Source organism: Anomaloglossus baeobatrachus, chromosome 2 (assembly GCF_048569485.1).
Source record: "Anomaloglossus baeobatrachus isolate aAnoBae1 chromosome 2, aAnoBae1.hap1, whole genome shotgun sequence".
In the NCBI taxonomy this organism is placed as follows: domain Eukaryota; kingdom Metazoa; phylum Chordata; class Amphibia; order Anura; family Aromobatidae; genus Anomaloglossus; species Anomaloglossus baeobatrachus.
In genome coordinates, this window is record NC_134354.1 from 291,637,060 (window position 1) to 291,658,903 (window position 21,844).

Genomic DNA, 21,844 nt, shown 5'->3' on the forward strand with positions numbered 1-21,844 from the left:
CCACTGTACTGCCTCTCAGGATTCTCCCGGTGAGAAGAGATCGGTGTTGCTGGATGAGGTGAGTGTGTATGCGATCCGATGTGTGTGCGATCCGATGTTTGTGTGTGTGTGTGTGATTTGATGTTTGCGTGTGATCCGATGTTTGTGTGTGCGATCTGATTATGTGTGCGATCTGACTGTGTGTGCGATCTGATGTTTGTGTGTGAGATCTGGTGTGTGTGTGAGATCTGATTGTGTGTGTGTGTGTGTCTGTGTGTGAGAGATCTGATGAGTGCGGGTGTGTGATCACTGCAGGTCCTGCCACTCAGCATCGGGTGAGTGTAATTGTCGGGTGCTGCTGTGTATAATGAAGTGTCCTGCAGTATCGGTAACTTTTTTTAGCTGCACGGACACTTCATTATTGATCCGCGACTAGGGCTTATTTTCGGGGGAGGGCTTATATTTAAGCCTTTCTCCGAAAATGCTGAAAATCCCTGCTAACTATAAATGCAAACAGTTGCACACTGAAAAAAGCCAAAAATGTACTAGGAAAAATATGGCACTGCATTACTGCAAAAGAGAGATATTTAGTTTATGTATTGGCCAATGCATGTAAGCCCGGAAACCAAACGGCAAGGTATATCTCTGTATTCCGGGAACCTAACTTAAATGCCACTATCTAGGTTAAAAAAATTTGTTGGATTTGCGGGTCAGTTTTTTGATATTTCTTGAAAATCCCTGCTAAGGTTTATTTTTGGGGGAGGTCTTATTTTTGGAAAAACACGGTATACAGACACTCCCAGCAGGGAATGATCGCATTCCACCAAGAACTCCACACAGAAAAAATAGGAATCAAGCATTAGTATCAAAGCAGAAAAAACAGCAAGAAAGTGGAATACAAACAGCAGAGGTACAAAGACCACTTATCTGAGAGGAGTTCTGGTAGTGAGCAATGCTGGTTACAGAATTTCCTTAACACACAGGAGACCATTGAGCACCAGCAAGTAACAAGAGAAAACTACTCAGTTATATAGGTGCAATCTGACCCTGATTGACAGTCCTCTACAGGTGTGTGGCTTTCATTCCACACATCAACTGCACCACCAGCACTGACCACAAGAGGGAACCCCAAACTGGGAAACATATTCACAACAGAATACCCTATGCAGCCCATGCTGGCACAAGAATGGTGATTATAATCATCAATTTTCAGATTGAATCTTTGATTGCAGAAAAAAAATGTTAATAAAGGCCTTTGTGGCCCGGATCCTCTATGTAAATTCCTCATCTGGTATTTTCTTGGCTTGCCACTTTTCTTTATTTAAATTTTGTGCATTGTGTTGGTGGCACATGTTCATTGCTAGTGTAATGATGTTTTCATTAAAATGGCACCAGAGTCAGCACATGCGTAAACCATGATCTCCGGCGCTATTTTATTGAAGACACTGTGGAGAAGACTATGAGTGGCATCGGTGCATGTGCAGATGAAAAGAATAATAATTCTTGAATCCCTGCATGTTTTGTGGCTGTTTTTCCAGCCACTGAACATGCGGCGATAGCCTGCTAATCACAGTTATGCTGTTAGGGCCAGATGGACGGGCAGACCCGGGAGGTGGATCCACTGGGCCGAACTCCCCGTTGAGGGAAAGGAGTTCGGTAGCCGGAGCACTTTAGGTAGCAGGACAGTCCGTGCACTGGAACACAATGGAGAAGTCCCTGGGACCACGAGGTTACTGATGGTGGTCTGGGTGACGGAGCTCAGGTTCGGAAGCCGAGATGATGTCAGGCGGGGTCCGGAACTGTTGGAGCAAGATGACGGGTCACCGCAGGGAACCGAGATGGTACAGACTGTCAGGATGGCAGATGGGCAGCGTTCGGGGTTCGAGACACAGCAGGACCAGATGGCGATGCAGGATCGGCTCTAGAAGACAGAGAGGTAAGTATCTCACAGAACACAAGGAGACCTGACTCCTAGCTTGGGAAAACACGAAGAACAGGCCCCGCTCCCTTGGACATTAACCCCCTATATACCCTGTACCTGTGTGCCTCATTTCCTGTCAGTGGACACTGGCCCTTTAAGAAAGGGTCAGTGACCGCGCGCGCGCCCTAATGCGCATGCGCGCGGCCCGGGTGCCAGAAGCCATGGCAGGAAGCTGAGAGGAGGACGCAGGAGAGCCGGCCAGGGACTGGGAAGCCGACGGGCGCCGGGAGCGGGGACCAGGGGGCCTGGGGAGCACGGACACCGGAGGCTGGAGAGTGGGAAGCGTGGCAGGTGAGCCGGGGAGCGGAGCCGAGGACCCGGGGAGCGGAGCAGAGGACCCGGGGAGGGGAGCAGAGGACCCGGGGAGCATGACAGTACCCCCCCCCCACCCCCCTCCCCGCAACCGGGACAGGAAGGCACGGATCAGAGGAGTGCCCACGTTCTCCCTGGGCTCCCAGGACCTATCCTCAGGACCATACCCCTCCCAGTCTACCAGGAAGAACTGTCGACCTCGTACGGTCTTCATGGCCACGATATCCCTTACCGCATAGATGTCGTCCTCAGCAATAGGAGGAGGGGCCGGACTGGCGGCAGCGGAGAAGGGACCAAGGACAACCGGCTTGAGCAGAGACACGTGGAAGGAGTTGGGTATCCTCATCGTGGCCGGGAGCTGTAGTTTGTAGGAGACCTCATTGATCTTGCCGAGGACTTTAAACGGTCCGATGTAGCGAGGTCCCAGCTTGTAGGATGGTATCTTCAATCGGATGTATTTGGAAGCAAGCCAGACGAGATCTCCCGGAGAGAAACACGGAGGATCCAGACGTCTCTTGTCCGCGTGTCTCTTCATCCGCAGGGATGCACGTGCAAGGGAGGCCTTAACTGAGTCCCAAATGGATGTAAAGTCACGGAGTACTGCATCAGCAGCAGGGATGTCCGAGGAAGAGGATACAGGCAATGGGACAGACGGCTGAAGTCCGTAGACGACATGGAAGGGAGAACTGGAGGAGGACTCGCTGACGTGGTGATTATGGGAGAATTCAGCCCAAGGAAGAAGCGTGGACCAATCGTCATGATGGGCGTTGACGTAGTGACGTAAGAAAGAGGTCAATATCTGATTGACCCGTTCCACTTGGCCGTTCGACTGAGGATGGTAGGCCGAAGAAAAGTCCAGAGTCACTCCCAGATGTTTACAGAGAGCCCTCCAGAAGCGGGAGGTGAACTGAGTTCCTCTGTCGGACACTATGTGTGATGGAAAGCCATGCAAGCGGAAGATGTGATGTATATAGGCGTCCGCGAGTTCCTGGGCAGAGGGCAGTCCAGCCATAGGAACGAAATGGGCCATTTTAGAGAACCGATCCACCACGACCCATATGACTGTGTGTCCGGAGGATAATGGCAAGTCTGTAATAAAGTCCATCGCTATGTGTTGCCAGGGAACTGATGGTATGGGCAGAGGCAAAAGACGGCCATATGGCAGGTGTTTGGGAGTCTTGTTCCTGGCACAGGAGGAGCAGGCAGAGACAAAAGCAGCGACGTCCGTGCGAAGGGATGGCCACCAGTAATGACGTACAATGGCACTCCATGTCCTCTTCTGACCTGCATGACCGGCTGTTTTCGAGGCATGGCCCCAGTGTAACACTTTTTTCCTGTCGGTCTCAGAGACATAGGTCTTCCCAGGCGGTATCTGGGCCAGGGTAACAGGAGCCACCGGAATGATCTTACTAGGACAGATGATGGGTTGGGATGTCTCCTCCTCCTGCTCCATGGGCATGAAAGACCTAGACAAGGCATCAGCGCGTACATTCTTGTTCGCGGGTCGGAAATGAAGCTGGAAGTCGAACCGGGCAAAGAACAAGGACCACCTGGCTTGCCGTGGGTTCAGTCGCTGAGCAGTCCGCAGGTATTCCAGGTTTTTGTGGTCCGTGTAAATAATGACGGGGTACACTGCTCCTTCCAGAAGATAGCGCCATTCCTCCAGAGCCAGTTTGACTGCTAATAGCTCTCGGTCACCGATGGTGTAGTTGCGTTCAGGCGCAGAGAAGCTCTTGGAGAAGAAACCGCAAGTCACCATCTTCCCGGAGGAGGACTTCTGCATGAGCACTGCTCCGGCTCCCGAGGAGGAGGCATCCACCTCTAAGGTGAACTGGCGGTTTAACTCTGGACGGTGGAGTACAGGAGAGGAGGCAAAGGCTCGCTTTAGAGAGCCAAACGTGGCGTCGGCCGCAGGTGACCAGTCCTTGGGATTAGCCCCCTTCTTGGTCAGGGCGGAAAGAGGAGCAGTCAGAGCCGAGAAGTGAGGAATAAACTGGCGGTAATAGTTGGCGAATCCCAGAAAGCGTTGGATTGCCTTCAGTCCAGAAGGAGGAGGCCAGTTGAGAACAGAAGAGACCTTCTTTGGATCCATCTGCAGTCCGGTATCGGTGATGAGGTAACCCAGGAAGGGGAGAGAAGACTGTTCGAAGACGCACTTCTCGTACTTGGCGTACAGACGATTCTCTCTTAGTCTTTGTAGAACCTGTTGCATGTTCTCTCGATGGGTCTGGAGGTCCGGAGAGAAGACAAGGATGTCATCCAGATATACCACCACACAGACGTAGAGAAGGTCCCGGAACACATCGTTCACTAATTCTTGGAAGACTGCTGGTGCGTTACACAGGCCGAAGGGCATCACGCAGTATTCATAGTGTCCATCGCGCGTGTTGAACGCGGTCTTCCATTCATCCCCTGAGCGGATACGGACCAGGTTGTAGGCACCCCGAAGATCCAACTTGGTGAACACACGAGCTCCTCTGAGCCGATCAAACAATTCGGGGATGAGCGGCAGGGGGTACTTGTTTTTTACGGTGATTAGGTTCAATCCCCGGTAGTCTATACATGGGCGTAGGTCGCCCTCTTTCTTCTTTACGAAGAAGAAGCCTGCTCCAGCAGGAGAGGAGGATCTCCGAATGAATCCCTTAGCCAGGCTCTCTGTGATGTACGTAGACATGGCCCTTGTTTCGGCTGGAGACAGTGGATATATCCGTCCTCGAGGTGGTGTAGTTCCCGGGAGCAGGTCAATGGCACAATCGTATGGACGATGTGGCGGAAGTACTTCGGACTCCTTCTTATCAAAGACGTCCACGAAGGACCAATAGGCTGAGGGCAGTCCCGGTAGGGACTCAGGAACCGGAGGTCGCCGGATAGGTTGTATGGTCTTCAGACAGGTCTCATGGCAAGAAGACCCCCATCGAGTGATATCGCCAGTGCCCCAGCTGACGGAAGGCTCGTGTGTCCGCAACCAAGGAAGGCCCAGCAGGATTTGATGTGACATATGTGGGAGAACGTGGAGAGCGATGGTCTCGGTGTGCAGAGCGCCGATACGCAGTTCCAGCGGCTTGGTGATCCAGGAGATGGTGTCAGAGAGGGGTCTCCCATCCACAGAGGCAATCACCAGAGGTTTGGCGAGTGGAGTAACAGGCACCTGGTACTTGTCCACAGTGGCCTGCTGGATGAAATTGCCTGCTGCCCCAGAATCGAGGTACGCCTCAGCCGTAAACCGCGTCTCTCCCGTGGTCACTTGCACAGTCCATGTAACTGGGTCTGAGAGAGTCCCAGCACCTAGGGTGGCCTCTCCTACCAACCCTAGGCTTTGGAGTTTCCCGGTCTCTCTGGGCAGGCGCGTAGCAGGTGTGTGCCCTCTCCGCAATAGAAGCAGAGACCCTTGGCGAGCCGCTCTGCTCGACTTTGTTCAGACTGACGTACACGGTCGATCTGCATAGGCTCATGGACGGAGACACCAGAGGCCGTTGACTGGAGTACGGCGGGCTTCTGTGGAGGAGAGGAATGTCTTACCGGACGTCTCTCACGGGACACCTCTTTGGACCGCTCCTGAAAGCGTATGTCCACTCGAGTCGCTAGGGTAATCAGGGCGTCCAGGGTGGACGGTACGTCACGTCCAGCCAGCTCATCTTTGATTCGACCTGAGAGACCTTCCCAGAAGGCGGCGGTAAGGGCCTCGTTATTCCACCCGAGTTCTGAAGCCAAGGTGCGGAAACGGATGGCGTATTGACCCACCGTCAGAGGTCCCTGACGTAACCGGAGAAGAGATGAAGCAGACGCGGAGGCGCGTCCGGGTTCGTCAAAGGTGCTGCGAAAGGCCTGCAGAAACTCCTGGAGGTTTTTGGTCATAGGGTCCTCCTTCTCCCACAAGGGGTTCATCCACGCCAGTGCCTCGCCCTCTAGGTGAGACATGATGAAGGCGACCTTGGCTTGGTCGGAGGCAAACAAATGTGGCAGCTGCGTGAAATGGAGGGAGCATTGGTTTATAAACCCCCTGCAGGTCTTGGGGTCTCCGGCGTACCGGGGTGGTGAGGCCAAACGAAGTCTGGAAGTATCTGAAAATGTCGCCACGGGAGCTGGAGCCGTGGATTGACTAGTGGAAGCCCGGGATGCTGAAGACGTAACTGCCTCTTGTAGCGTGTTCAGGCGGGTGTCCACAGAAGACATGGATTGCAACATGCGGGTCTGAGTCTCACACTGGCGTTGGAGTTCCTCCTGTACGGCTGCTAGTGCTGCAGCGGGATCCATGGCCTGTTCTTACTGTTAGGGCCAGATGGACGGGCAGACCCGGGAGGTGGATCCACTGGGCCGAACTCCCCGTTGAGGGAAAGGAGTTCGGTAGCCGGAGCACTTTAGGTAGCAGGACAGTCCGTGCACTGGAACACAATGGAGAAGTCCCTGGGACCACGAGGTTACTGATGGTGGTCCGGGTGACGGAGCTCAGGTTCGGAAGCCGAGATGATGTCAGGCGGGGTCCGGAACCGTTGGAGCAAGATGACGGGTCACCGCAGGGAACCGAGATGGTACGGACTGTCAGGATGGCAGATGAGCAGCGTTCAGGGTTCGAGACACAGCAGGACCGGATGGCGATGCAGGATCGGCTCTAGAAGACAGAGAGGTAAGTATTTCACAGAACACAAGGAGACCTGACTCCTAGCTTGGGAAAACACGAAGAACAGGCCCCGCTCCCTTGGACATTAACCCCCTATATACCCTGTACCTGTGTGCCTCATTTCCTGTCAGTGGACACTGGCCCTTTAAGAAAGGGTCAGTGACCGCGCGCGCGCCCTAATGCGCATGCGCGCGGCCCGGGTGCCAGAAGCCATGGCAGGAAGCTGAGAGGAGGACGCAGGAGAGCCGGCCAGGGACTGGGAAGCCGACGGGCGCCGGGAGCGGGGACCAGGGGGCCTGGGGAGCGCGGACACCGGAGGCTGGAGAGCGGGAAGCGTGGCTGGTGAGCCGGGGAGCGGAGCCGAGGACCCGGGGAGCGGAGCAGAGGACCCGGGGAGGGGAGCAGAGGACCCGGGGAGCGTGACATATGCAGTATGCAGAACTAAAGGTTTTTTTTAATCTGGTCTTAATTTAAAAAATAAATAATTTTAAAAAAAAGGCATGGGGTCCACCACCCCATTTTTGATAACCAGCTACGGTGTATGGCAAATAATTGATGACTGATTATTAATATCAATATAATATTAATATAATTAATATCATGTCATTAACTATTAATTGTCAAACAGGAATTATTTTCCGTACACCACAATTCACTAATATGTTTATCCATACAACTTATATGCACATTTATATATATTTTCTTCAGTTTTTTATTTTATTGTTTTCATATCATCTCTTTTTTTTCATCAGGAGTGGTTTATATATACCTACTTTATGCCTCTTCTAATAATGCCTTCACAATGTTTCCACAACACTTTCTTTTCCACCCATGTCACTCCCCAGTTCTTCACATAGCACAAGTTGTAATATTGGTTGTCTTCGATGCTTGTTTTTTTTCACTAGGAAATTAGTTTATTTCCATTTTATTTTTTTATTTCTTAATAATTTTTTTTTGTTTTTATCCATGTTTGTATATTAAATGAAATTGTATGTACTCATGAAGATGCGGACACTGTCCAAATATTTCTGGAAATAACTGTAAATGAGATCTCCTCTGAGACGTCTTCTTTCTAAGCTAAAGAAATGTAACTTTTTCAACCGCTCACCATATGGGAGACCTTCCATTCCTTGCAATAATCTAGTTGCCTGCCTTTGAACTGACTCTAATTTCTGAATGTCTTTTTTAAAGTATGGAGCCCAAAACTGGATCCCATATTCTAGATGTGACATTGCAAGTTATTTATATTGGGGTAATAATACGTTGGGATCTAATCTCTCTTTTATACACCCTAAAATCTTGTTTGCTTTTGCATCTGCTGCTTGATATTGAGTGCTGCTGCTCAGCTTACTTGTAACCAGAATCCCTAAGTCCTTCTACTGTTTCTGTAGTCCCAAATTTACTTAGATTTAATGTATACGCAGTTATAGGATTACTCCATCCTAGGTGCATTACTTTACATTTATCAACATTAAATTTCATTTGCCACATGTTTGCCCATTCCGACATATTATCCAGATTATTTTGTAACATACTTTCATGGTTTGTTTTGTAATATGCTACATAGTTTGGTGTCATTAGCAAAGACTGATACTTTACTCTCAGTCCTATCCACAAGGTCATTATTAATGAGATTAAAAAGAATCGGTCCTAGCACCGATCCCTGCATTACCTCACAGCTGACTTAAAACCTAATTAGAGAATGTACCATTTAAGACTATTCTTTCTTTCCTATTTTTTTTATGAATTCCTTACCAATCTGGTTATAGTTTCCCCTAGTCCTTGCTTCTGGCACAGTATCAAATACCTTTGCCAAGGCCAAATAAATCACATCAGCTGCATTACCAATATCCAGTTTGCACTAACCCCCTCAGAAACCCAACATGTTGGTTAAATACGATACGATACGATACACTTCATTGATCCCGTGGGAAATTATGGTATCACAGCAGCACAACTTAAATCATAACATGAATTACATAATTGACAAGACAGTAGAGTTGACAGAAGAACATTATACATTAGATTAGGACATACACAGCGGGTAAACTGAAAGTAGAAGAAATAAAGAAGTAGACATTCACCTTGATGATTTAACACTAATGTTATTGTTGTACATTCCCATAGCAGTTGGCACAAATGATTTCTTATATTTTTCCTTCTTACACCTCAGAGGGATTAGCCGGTTACTGAAATACGACTTATGTTTCAGGAATCCATGCTAGTTATCAGTTATATTATTTTCTCTAATATATCGTTGCATGTCATCTCTTTAAATGTCCTGACAAACCTTCTGCACCACTGATGTCAGACGTACTAGACAGTGGTTGTCTGCATCCACCTTCTTACCTTTCTAAAATATTGGTACCACGTCAGAAATTCTGCAATATTGATATACAAACCCTGTTACAAGCGAGTCTAAGGGGTACTTTGCACACTACGACAACGCAGCTGCGATGTCGGTGGGGTCAAATCGAAAGTGACGCACATCCGGCGTCGTTGTCGACATCGGAGTATGTGAATCCTTTTTACTACGATTAACGAGCGCAAAAGTGTCGAAATTGTATGATCAGTGTAGTGTCGGGTATTTATTTATGTTGTTCCTCGTTCCTGCGGCAGCACACATCGCTGTATATGAAGCCACAGGAGCGAGGAACATCTCCTTACCTGCGTCCCGCCTGCAATGAGGAAGAAAGCAAGTGGGCGGGATGTTTACATCCTGCTCATCTCCGCCCCTCTGCTTCTATTGGCCTCCTGCTGTGTGACATCGCTGTGACGCCGCACAAGCCGCCCCCTTAGAAAAGAGGCGGGTCGCCAGCCAGAGCTACGTCGCAGGGCAGGTATGTGTATGTGAAGCTGCCGTAGTGATAATTTTCGCTACGGCAGCTATCACAAGATATCGCATCGAAGGGGCGGGGACTATCGCGCTCGGCATCGCTACAATCGGCATGCAATGTCATAGTGGGCAAAGTACCCCTAAGGCTGGTTTCAGATCAGCGTTTTCCTGCCACACTCCAAGATCCGGCACATGGGCAGTACAGTACAATACAGTTCACTGGCAAGCTCCGGGCGCATGCGGTCATGTGACCAGAGCATGTGACAGCATGTGACGGGGCTTGCCTCACTGTCTGTGAACTGTATTGTACTGTACTGCCCCAGTGCCGGATCTGGGAGTGCGGCAGAATACCGCTGATGTGAAACCAGCCTAAGAAGATAAGATACAGTCAATTACTGTGCTTAGTTCCCTCAATATCTGTGGATAAATGCCATCTGCCCTCTGGGATTTGTTAATGTTTAATTTACTCAGACGCAGGTGTACTTCTTCTTGTGTTAGATTAGTTATATAAAGGGGACTTTGATTTTTGCCTTATTTAATGATCCCTGGAACAGTCAGTTCCTTGGTGAACACTGATGATATGTGCTTGTTTAATTTCTCAGCTTTTCCTTTGTCCTCTATAATCATCCTGTTATAATATTTATTGGGGCCGATACCATCCTTTTTTTTCTCTTGGCATTAATGTATTTAAAAAAATTGGGGGGGTTTATTTTAATGTCTTTGGCGATTTTTGTTTCAGTATTTAATTTTGCTAGCTTGATTTCTTTTTTACATTTCCTATTAAGAATTTTGCACTCCTGCAATGCTATTTCAGTTTTCTTAGCCTTCAAGATTTTGAATGCCCTTTGTTTTTGTTTTATTATACTTTGTAATGTCTTATTTATTCATAGTGGTTTCTTTTTATTCCTGGACTTTTATTACCAGGGAGTATATGTTTTTTTACAGGACTCTAGTAGTATATCACTAAACTTGCCCCATTTATGTTCTGTATCCCCAGTTACCATGACATTGTGACAATCTACATGATTAAGCGCTTCCCTTAATTTGTTGTAGTCTGCTTTCCTAAAATTCTAGGTTTTAGTATTTGCCCTTTCAAATATTCTATTGAATATTACATTGAAACTTACCATATTATGTCACTGCTGCCCAAGAGCTCCCAGACCTGTATATCTGAAATTATATCTGATCTTTTTAACAGGACCAGATCCAGCAAATTATCTCCCCTGGTCGGTTCAACTACCTTCTGAGAGATGTAATTGTCTTGAATTGTAGATAAAAACTTGTAGCTTTTAGCAAATTGGAGCTGCAGCACTGATGTGGTCCTATTTAGATGCAGAAATAGCAATTTGGAGCTGCAACACAGATATGGCCATATCTAGATGCAGAACTGGCAATGTGGAGCTGGAAAACAGATGTGGCCCCATTTAGATGCAGAACTAGTAATTTGGAACTGGAACACAGATGTGGCCCTAATAAGATGCACAAATAGCAAGTTTGAATTGGAGCAAACAATTAGCAATCACTAGATGATGAAATGCCGATTTGTGCCACACAACATTCCCTACACTGCACTTTCCCATTCTACACTATCGCTCTCCTATCTAATTCAACTACCTATGATTAAATGCCTAGCTTAGCTAACTGTCTATCAGTGGCGACAGCACCATCCCTAAGCTTTAGTAATCACAAATTGGAGCCGGTGCCGCATGTTCGCATTTTATATGTGACTTAGGCAGCCAATGACAAAAGCCCTTGTGTCTGAACGTTGTGGATGTTTTCTGCACCCTGATTGCCTGCAGAAACATCCACACATGAAGTTAAGAAAAAGAAAAAAAAAATCTGCCGCTTCTCTGACCTCTACCCACGCCCTGCCCTCATCAACTACGTCTCCCTGCTCATCATACAGCACCACTGTAGTAGCCAAAGTAATAGTAAAGTATTAGAAAAGCCTCAGTTATCAAACAAAATGGATCATTGCCAACTTTTGGGAAAAGTGTTCGGTTTACCGAGCCGAACCGGCCAAGGCTCGTGCCAAATTTGAGATTGGCGAACCCTTATCAAAAGTTTGCTCATCTCTACCAGTGACATTGCATCGGCACATCTGCCAGGTCCCAGGAATGATCAGCAGGTAAATTGGTATCGCCTGCCAGTCATCCAATCCAACAGGATTGTGAATGATCAGCACCTGATCACTACTCCTTTAAAAGGAAAGGGGCCTTAAATAAAAATAACCAAAATAAAAATTGCAAAGATGGTTACATTTAAAAATAAATTAATAGTATGTAATTTAAAAAATGTATAAGGTGAGCTGTGAGCACCCGCTGAAATTTGCTATGAAACCCTAGTGTAGTGGTAGGTCACATTACGCCTGCAGTAAATGGGTGCAGGATCTGCTCTCCTGTCTGTCTCCTCACTTCTGAGTTTTTGATTCTAAACTTCACCAACGCTTATCCTTTTGCAAAGTGCAGAGCCGTTACTGGTTACTGCAAAGCGATACTGACATGTAAACAGCAACATGAAGGATGGCTGGTGAAGCTGATTGTTAGTTGGTACTACTTTCTGTGTCTCATGTTGCGAGTACATATGCAGACTACTACACGCTGGGGTTAAATACATGAATCAGTGTAGTGTATCACATAAGACGGGATTAGATGTGTGGCCCTGCTCCATACACTTCAATGGGAGCAGTGGTATAATGTGTGACTCTGTGGCATCTATTTCAATGGGACCAGTGGTGTAATATGACCCCTATTCCGGCAGTGTTGCAATGTGTGAGAGTTGTATAACAGATGATGCATTAGTTACATGGCATGGGGGGTGACCTGGACAGCTGGGAATGCGCAGGTCACATCTGGATTTCCTTATTGTGTGTTGCCAGTAGTGAAAGGGGTCTCAAAGCACCAGGCCTACACCTCAAACAGATGAACTTCTTATTATTCAATGTTTAAGGTAGAAATGTTGGGCCATGCCCTGTCCCAGGCACTGTTCCATTCATCCATGGTGTGCCATTATACTATTTGTACTTTGGGGCAATTAATGCCACTTTAGTGGTGTCTGCCCCTAATTTATTGAAATGTAGGGATTCAAAGTTGGGTCAATGTTACGAGGGGGACCCGGGGAAGCGTGCCAAGATGGGAAATGGACTGCTTCCGCCGGTCAAGGTCCACTGTGCGGTGTAAGGGACCGCCGCTATGGTGGGTGAAGAGTGAGCGGGTTGCTGCTAGCGATCGTCTGGAATGTCACAGACGATCTATGTACACCGATCTGCCCTAACCCGTGAGGGTTGTATGGCACAGATCTCACGGCTCGGTGTACCTGTTGCACGGGGAAGCACAGAGGTGCCCACGCACGTGTGCCAGTGGAAGTCACGAGAATATGGCACGAGGGTAGCACAGAGGTGCCCACGCACGTGTGCTTTCAATAACCAGGTGAGTCCAAAGGAGACTTGAGGAGCTCACCTGGGACAGGAACATGGCCTGTTGACGGGGGTACTGCCGGAGCAGCAAGGCAGGAACACGGCCTGCAAACGAGGTACTGCCGGAGCAGCAAGGGCCAAGCCCACAAGAGACAGTAATGACTGAGCAGTGGCGTGGCAGCACGCTGCCAGACATCCAAACATAGAAGGACGGTCGCGCGCCGCCATGATGGCAGGGGGAGCTTTTAAGGAGGTGCAGCTCCACCCGAGGGCGGGCGCGAGGCGGAGATGACGGACTTGACCCAATCAGGGTCCACGACGTCCCAGCCTGGCCAGTCAGGATTCACCACGTCACCAGCCTTGTCATCAAGCCGTGTGACGTCAGTGAGCGAATCAGGACCCACCACGCATTGCACATGCTCACACTCCTGCCTCTGGGAAATAGAGGCGGGATCCTCGGTCTCACAATGTGCAGAGATAACGGGAATCTCACTGCTTCCCTGAGCAGTAAACCTCTGCACATTGCGCAGCCTCGCAGACCTTCGGGGCCGCTGAGCAGGAGAGTCTGCGGCAGGCCAGGAATGGGAGACCGCTTCACTCCTTGTAACAGGAGAACCACTAGGTGTCACCCTTCTGCTGCCTCTCTGAGAAGGTATCTCCTGCACACTGCGCAGTCTGGCAGACCTTCGGCGCTGCTGAGCAGGAATGCTCATGGCAGGCAAGGAATGGGAGACTGCCTCAGTCCTTGCCTCAGGAGAGCCACGAGATGTAACAGGTCTTCACGTTATGTGTTGCCTGTAATGGGAGAGGTCTCAGAGCACCAGGCCTACACCTGTCCACTTCTTCATTTTAAATTAATTTGAAAGCTATAAATGCTGGCCCCGATGCAGTCTCATGCAGATGATGAAATAGCAATTTTTAGCTGTACCACACAATTACCACTATTTAGATGATTAAATGGCAATTTTTAGCTGGATCATAGATTTTGCATACTCTATTTAGATGATGCAATAGCAATCTTTGGAAGGGCCACACAATTAGCAATCACTAGATGATGTAATGCCGATTTGTGTCACACAACGTTCCCTACACTGCATGCACCTGCACTTCCCTATTTCCCTATTCTACACTATCACCCTCCTAAGTATCTCAACTACCTAAAATTAAGTCCACTAGCTAAGCTGTCTGTTCAGCAACGGTGACAGCACCATCCTTATGCTTTAGTAATCACAAAATGGCACCGTCACCGCATGTCTGCATTTTATATGCAGAGGGACATGTGACTTAGGCAGCCAATGACACAAGCCCTTATGTCTGAACACTGTGGATGTTTTGTGCTCCCTGATTAGCTGCCAGAATATCCACACAAAGTTAAATAAATAAAAATAATTAAAAAAACCAAATAGTCCTCCGCTCCTCTGACCTCTCCCCACCTCCTCATCTCATCAAACATGTCCCCCCACTCATCATACAGCATCACTATCCTATTCAAAGTGATAATACGGTAGAAGAAAAGCATTAGTGCAACTGCGAACAGTTACCGAACAAAACCAATTTTTGACAATTTTTAAGAAAAGTGTTTGTGAATCCGATCCCAACCCGTATGTGCCAAGGTCCGTGTTGAATTTGAGATTGGTGAACCGTTTCTAAACAAGTTCGTTCATCTGTAGTTTGGAGAGACCCCAAGGAATAATAAAGGAACAACACATTCCCCGAGAATAACTTCTCTGCAGTTTCCCGGAAATATCTGCACGTACAGCAAATACATATTTTGCCTGATCCACTCACCTCTAATGCATAGTTTATTGAGTCAATGTGAGACCTAGGAAGAGATATCTAAAAGTAATATTTTGGGGAATATATTAAATTTAACAAAATTAAAGAATACATTTTCATATATAAAAAGTGAAAACTATGCAGTCCAGCATTTCTTATTGACACTATTTTGATTGTCATTGATTAATATTATGAAGAAATTAAATTATTGCATCTAATAAAAAAGGTTAACATAGATGAAAAGAATCACAGTTGTAAAACATAACCACATGATGTACTATTGATAATGCATTCTAATTTGATTTACCTAATATCCAAAGGATCATAAATTATGTGTTAGTGATAAATTTATTGTAGTGCAAAACAAGTTTATTTGTGACTCTGATACATATGTGGGCAATATTTTCACACTTCTAGCTTGAGAGAACATTTTTTAAAAACCAATAGATGGCAGTATGAACTTTCTGACAACTCATTCTGATCCCGAGCAGTTTTCAATTATTCTCCTCTTCTTCCAAACCTAATAAATAGAAATGGCATTGGAGCTAGATATGATCCTTGCTCTGCTATCAGCAAGCGTCTATACTTCAGCATCACATTTCCTCCTACCTTTGGTGCCAACTTTGATGAGATAAATTGCGATGTAACAGCTGCATAATAAAGAGACAGCAGAGCAGTAATATTATGACTAACAGCAAAACTACTACTACCTCCATCATCACAGTACATACATTTGTCACTGTTAATTTGTATTGTGTCATTTAAAACTACCCATATACCTACATACTACCTGTTTTGTGTTATACCGTAGATTACAATTTTAGTTATAACAGAATTTTCATCCCTATCTAATACATTTGATAAAATGATACCTTATCTATCAATGTTGTGGGTACACTGTCTCTATTTGAGCATTGGCATTAATATTGTGAATGCAGCAACAATAAGTCATAAATAGAATGAATAATAATAATAGTCATAATCTAACCTTTACTACAAAATCACTTTTCCAAAAAAAAAAATATTCACTTAGTGCAAGTGACAAGATATCCACTAAAATATCACATTTTATTTGACCATTAAAAACCAAATTAGTTTTTCATAACCCTGTATATCATCACATTTCAAGTCTGTCTGCATTATTTTTCTTTTCAAATGTTTACAACATACTAAACTAAGATTAAAATTATATAAGCAAAAATAAATTATATACATGATAAGCAGAATAAATCTGATTCTGAAGCCTAATGGTATCTCCTAATTTTTAAACCAATAATATTTTTCGCTTACTCTTGTCTTTCACATAATCACATTTCAAGAATTGTTGAAAATAATAGCATAGTTCACAAATTCCCCATTAAGGCCGCTTTACACGCTACGATATATCTAACGATATGCCGCCGGGGTCACATCCGGCATCGTTTGACATATCATAGCGTGTGACAGCTACGTGCGACTGTGAACGAGCAAAAATACTCACCTTATCGTTTGCTCGTTGACACGTCGCTCATTTTCTAAAAATCGAACGTCCTTCTGTACTCCGATTGTTCATCGTTCCTGAGGCAGCACACGTCGCTCCATGTGACACCCCGGGAACGATGAACTGCAGCTTACCTGCAGCCGCCGGCAATGCGGAAGGAAGGAGGTGGGCGGGATGTTTACGTCCGGCTCATCTCCGTCCCTACGCTTTTATTGGCCGGCCTGTGTGTGATGTCGCTGTGACGCCGAACGTCCCTCCCCCTTCAGGAAGAGGATGTTCGCCGCCCACAGCGAGGTCATTTGGAAGGTAAGTATGTGTGACGAGGGTTTACTACTGTGTGCTATGGGGAGATAAGGTATGCAACACCAGTGACTATGTAAGGGGAATACATGAAATAGCAGAAACTGCTGTGTGAATACTGACTTGAAAAATCCAATAGCTACATGTAAGAGTGAAAATGTGAAAAATGGAATCTGCATTACTGCCATGAACATATGAATAAAGAGAAATTTAGCTACTGAATTGATCAATGCAATAGAGCCCCAACACTACGCCAAAGTATTTCTCTACGTTGGGGTCCCTAACTTGTGTGTGTCCTCTCATGCAGTTAAAAAACTTACTGTGTATGGGAAGCTGAGACCCAGGCTATATATGCGTATGATATGGATTGGCAATAGGTGTGTGGGGAGGGTTCACAAACGAAAAACTACTAACAATAAGGAATAACGTTTGGAACACCATTCTAAGTCTGAACTGGGTGCAAAAACCTAAAAAAACATCACTATGGGGAGATAAGGTATGCAACACCAGTGACTATGTAAGGGGAATACATGAAATAGCAGAAACTGCTGTGTGAATACTGACTTGAAAAATCCAATAGCTACATGTAAGAGTGAAAATGTGAAAAATGGAATCTGCATTACTGCCATGAACATATGAATAAAGAGAAATTTAGCTACTGAATTGATCAATGCAATAGAGCCCCAACACTACGCCAAAGTATTTCTCTACGTTGGGGTCCCTAGCTTGTGTGTGTCCTCTCATGCAGTTAAAACTACTAACAATAAGGAATAACGTTTGGAACACCATTCTAAGTCTGAACTGGGTGTTTTTTTAGGTTTTTGCACCCAGTTCAGACTTAGAATGGTGTTCCAAACGTTATTCCTTATTGTTAGTAGTTTTTCGTTTGTGAACCCTCCCCACACACCTATTGCCAATCCATATCATACGCATATATAGCCTGGGTCTCAGCTTCCCATACACAGTAAGTTTTTTAACTGCATGAGAGGACACACACAAGTTAGGGACCCCAACGTAGAGAAATATTTGGCGTAGTGTTGGGGCTCTATTGCATTGATCAATTCAGTAGCTAAATTTCTCTTTATTCATATGTTCATGGCAGTAATGCAGATTCCATTTTTCACATTTTCACTCTTACATGTAGCTATTGGATTTTTCAAGTCAGTATTCACACAGCAGTTTCTGCTATTTCATGTATTCCCCTTACATAGTCACTGGTGTTGCATACCTTATCTCCCCATAGTGATGTTTTTTTAGGTTTTTGCACCCAGTTCAGACTTAGAATGGTGTTCCAAACGTTATTCCTTATTACTACTGTGTGCGACATGGGCAACAAATTTCCCATGCCGCACAAACGATGGGGCGGGTGCGATCGCAAATGCGATCTCTCAACATATCGACACTTGTAAAGCAGGCTTAAGTGTTAGTTTTGAAAGCATTAATAAAAGTTGTTCATTGTGATTAAGGTGGTTTATTGTTAACTGTGTTGCAAAAAGTCTAGGAATGACAATTGTTAGGAACTAGGACTCAGACTGTAAAAGTCCGGATCTGCGCGGTTTCAAAGATGCCCGGGTGCCGGACCCGGGCCTGGGATTCTGGGTGCACGATCCCGATTCGGCACTGGGGAAATTAAAGGAAAAATAAAGAAAACAAGAATTAAGCAAGCGTTTCATACTTAAGGAGACTCTGTGTCATGGTAGCAAACTGCTTCAGGGTCATGCATTCACTTCCTGTACTGCGTAATAGGCTCATCACATACACACAGCCTTCCGTGCTTTCCTTTCCTACCTGCCATCGTGTCGTCTGTGATTAGTTGCAGTCACACGCGCCCCTAGCCTGTAACAATGTCTGCCTGCAGTTATTTCTCATCACAGCTCATCACAGCTCAGTCATTATCTGCACTCACAGTCGGTGGCCTTGATTTATGGCCTCTCGCTGTGAGATGTAGCAGAGGGAGAAGCAGCGTGGGACCTCATGTGGATAACGCCGGACCTGGAGGGGTATTTGGGGTTAATAGAGGGGTGAAAGAGGGTGTGTTTTTGTATTTTATTCCAAATAAAGGATTTTTCTCTGTTTGTACTTATTTACTTTCATTTACAGGTTATGAATGTAGGTATCTCATAGATGCCTGTGCCATCACTAACCTGGAGTTTAGTAACAGCTGTGCGCTGTTATTAACCTCTGCTATTACCCCAATTGCCCCCACACCAGGGCAACGAGAAGAGCCGGTAAAGCATCTTGATTGTCACATTTAATTGATGCTGCCATACCGGGCGGCTGCGGGCTGAAAATACCAGCCCCAAGCTGGCTTTATCTTGGCTGGGTATCAAAATTGGGGTTCACCGCACATCAGTTTTTTTAAAATTATTTAGTTAAATAAAAAAAAAGCTGCATGCGGTTTCTCTTAGGATGGAGTCACACTTGCGAGGGACTTGCACAACTCTCGCATGGCATCACCCGGCACAGTCGCACACTCATCTGACAGGAGCGGGTCAGCTGCATGTGTTTCTATGTACCTGCATGCTCATGTTCAGAGAGTGGCAGGCCATGCCGAGCGATGTGATGTGAGTCCCTTGCACTTGTGAGTCTGGGCTTATTTTGAAACACAGCACAGTTAAAGCCAGACATCTGGGGGTTGCAGCTGTGGGCTTTCTCTGTGCTGGTATCAGAATACGGGGACCCTGAGCTGATTATTTTATTTATTCATTTATTTTTACACCACCATACTGACCCACAGACACTTGCACTGCTTTCCCCTCCCACCGGCTGTCCTGGCGCCTGTGATTGGTTGCAGTCAGCTGACACTCTGCCACTCAGCGTGGAGGCATGTCTAACCGCTACAAAATTACACGTTTCAGCAAAGCAGTAAATATTCAATGAGGGTTAATTGTTGGCTCCGGAAGGGAATGCGTGTCCTGGAAGCAGCTTGCCGCCATGACAGATCTTCGGTGAGTACACCACGCGCGCTCTTACCCCCTATTCTTTCCAGCAATGTTTTTAATCTCCGGATTCTGGTCCCCTTAGACTTTTATGGGTAACAGATTCTGGACCTGATCTCAGTTTCTTTTTAAATTTAGCTGGTCCCTGTATTTTTGCGAGTTCGACCAGCTCTACTAGGAACGCTTGTTTCCTGAGAAAAAAGCAGATTATCCATTTGTCATGTGAAATGATTTTTCAGATTGTTTAAAAATCATTTTTGGCAACACATCTTAAAAGGACAGGACATGTACTGCCAAGAACAATGATATTTTGTGTGCAAAGAATGATCATATAGATATGATTCTGTGTGCATGAATGTGCAGTTGGCCAGTCTAAAAAGTCTATTGAATAGAGAAAAGTTAATATTCCCATGAGTTTTAATACACAGCTAACAAATAAATTGATTAACTTAAAAGTCTATTTGTTAGAAAATATGTGTATATTACTCAGAGTTTTGGTGGAGTTTATTGAGCCTATTTTGATCTCTTTAATGCAAAGACAGCTTTTTTTTAAAGTCTAAGTGAACTCAACAACATGGTAAACTTGTGAAAACAGATGGTAAACAGTGGTAATTATTAGCAGCCTATTTAACCAAATACTGCAGTTTCTGGCTTTGGAGGGTACTGATTTTATAAATAAGTAGTGATAAGTGAACCCATGGATATTCGGGTTTGCCGAACCAGCATAAACGGAAAAAAATCTGGTTTGGCAGCTGAACTTGACCCCATACACCAAACCCAATATAAATCTAAGGGACCCAAACTTATGGTTTATAAAATGGTGCTAGTATGGGCTAAGGGGACTTCAAAAGAAAAAAAATATGGAATAAGGCAGGACAGTCATACTTATCGACCTTTCCCACAGTTGTAACACTGCTTCCAGGTCTGATCATTACATTGCTCGTACATATTCACTGCTTCCCCTGCCCACTGTCAGTCCTGGCGTCTCTGATAGGTTGCAGTCAGACTGCGCTCCCACCCTCTGTGACATGGTCTGTGATTGGTTGGAATCACACACGTTGTCTCGTCCCTACTGTATAGTGGTGTACAAATAAATAAATAAATGTGGTGTACAAATAAATAAATAAATGAATTTTATATATATACAGTTAGGTCCAGAAATATTTGGACAGTGACACAAGTTTTGTTATTTTAGCTGTTTACAAAAACATGTTCAGAAATACAATTATATATATAATATGGGCTGAAAGTGCACACTCCCAGCTGCAATATGAGAGTTTTCACATCCAAATCGGAGAAAGGGTTTAGGAATCATAGCTCTGTAATGCATAGCCTCCTCTTTTTCAAGGGACCAAAAGTAATTGGACAAGGGACTCTAAGGGCTGCAATTAACTCTGAAGGCGTCTCCCTCGTTAACCTGTAATCAGTGAAGTAGTTAAAAGGTCTGGGGTTGATTACAGGTGTGTGGTTTTGCATTTGGAAGCTGTTGCTGTGACCAGACAACATGCGGTCTAAGGAACTCTCAATTGAGGTGAAGCAGAACATCCTGAGGCTGAAAAAAAGAAAAAATCCATCAGAGAGATAGCAGACATGCTTGGAGTAGCAAAATCAACAGTCGGGTACATTCTGAGAAAAAAGGAATTGACTGGTGAGCTTGGGAACTCAAAAAGGCCTGGGCGTCCACGGATGACAACAGTGGTGGATGATCGACGCATAGTTTCTTTGGTGAAGAAGAACCTGTTCACAACATCAACTGAAGTCCAGAATACTCTCAGTGAAGTAGGTGTATCTGTCTCTAAGTCAGCAGTAAAGAGAAGACTCCATGAAAGTAAATACAAAGGGTTCACATCTAGATGCAAAACATTCATCAATTCCAAAAATAGACAGGCCAGAGTTAAATTTGCTGAAAAACACCTCATGAAGCCAGCTCAGTTCTGGAAAAGTATTCTATAGACAGATGAGACCAAGATCAACCTGTACCAGAATGATGGGAAGCGAAAAGTTTGGAGAAGAAAGGGAACGGCACATGATCCAAGGCACACCACATCCTCTGTAAAACATGGTGGAGGCAACGTGATGGCATGGGCATGCATGGCTTTCAATGGCACTGGGTCACTTGTGTTTATTGATGACATAACAGCAGACAAGAGTAGCCGGATGAATTCTGAAGTGTACCGGGATATACTTTCAGCCCAGATTCAGCCAAAT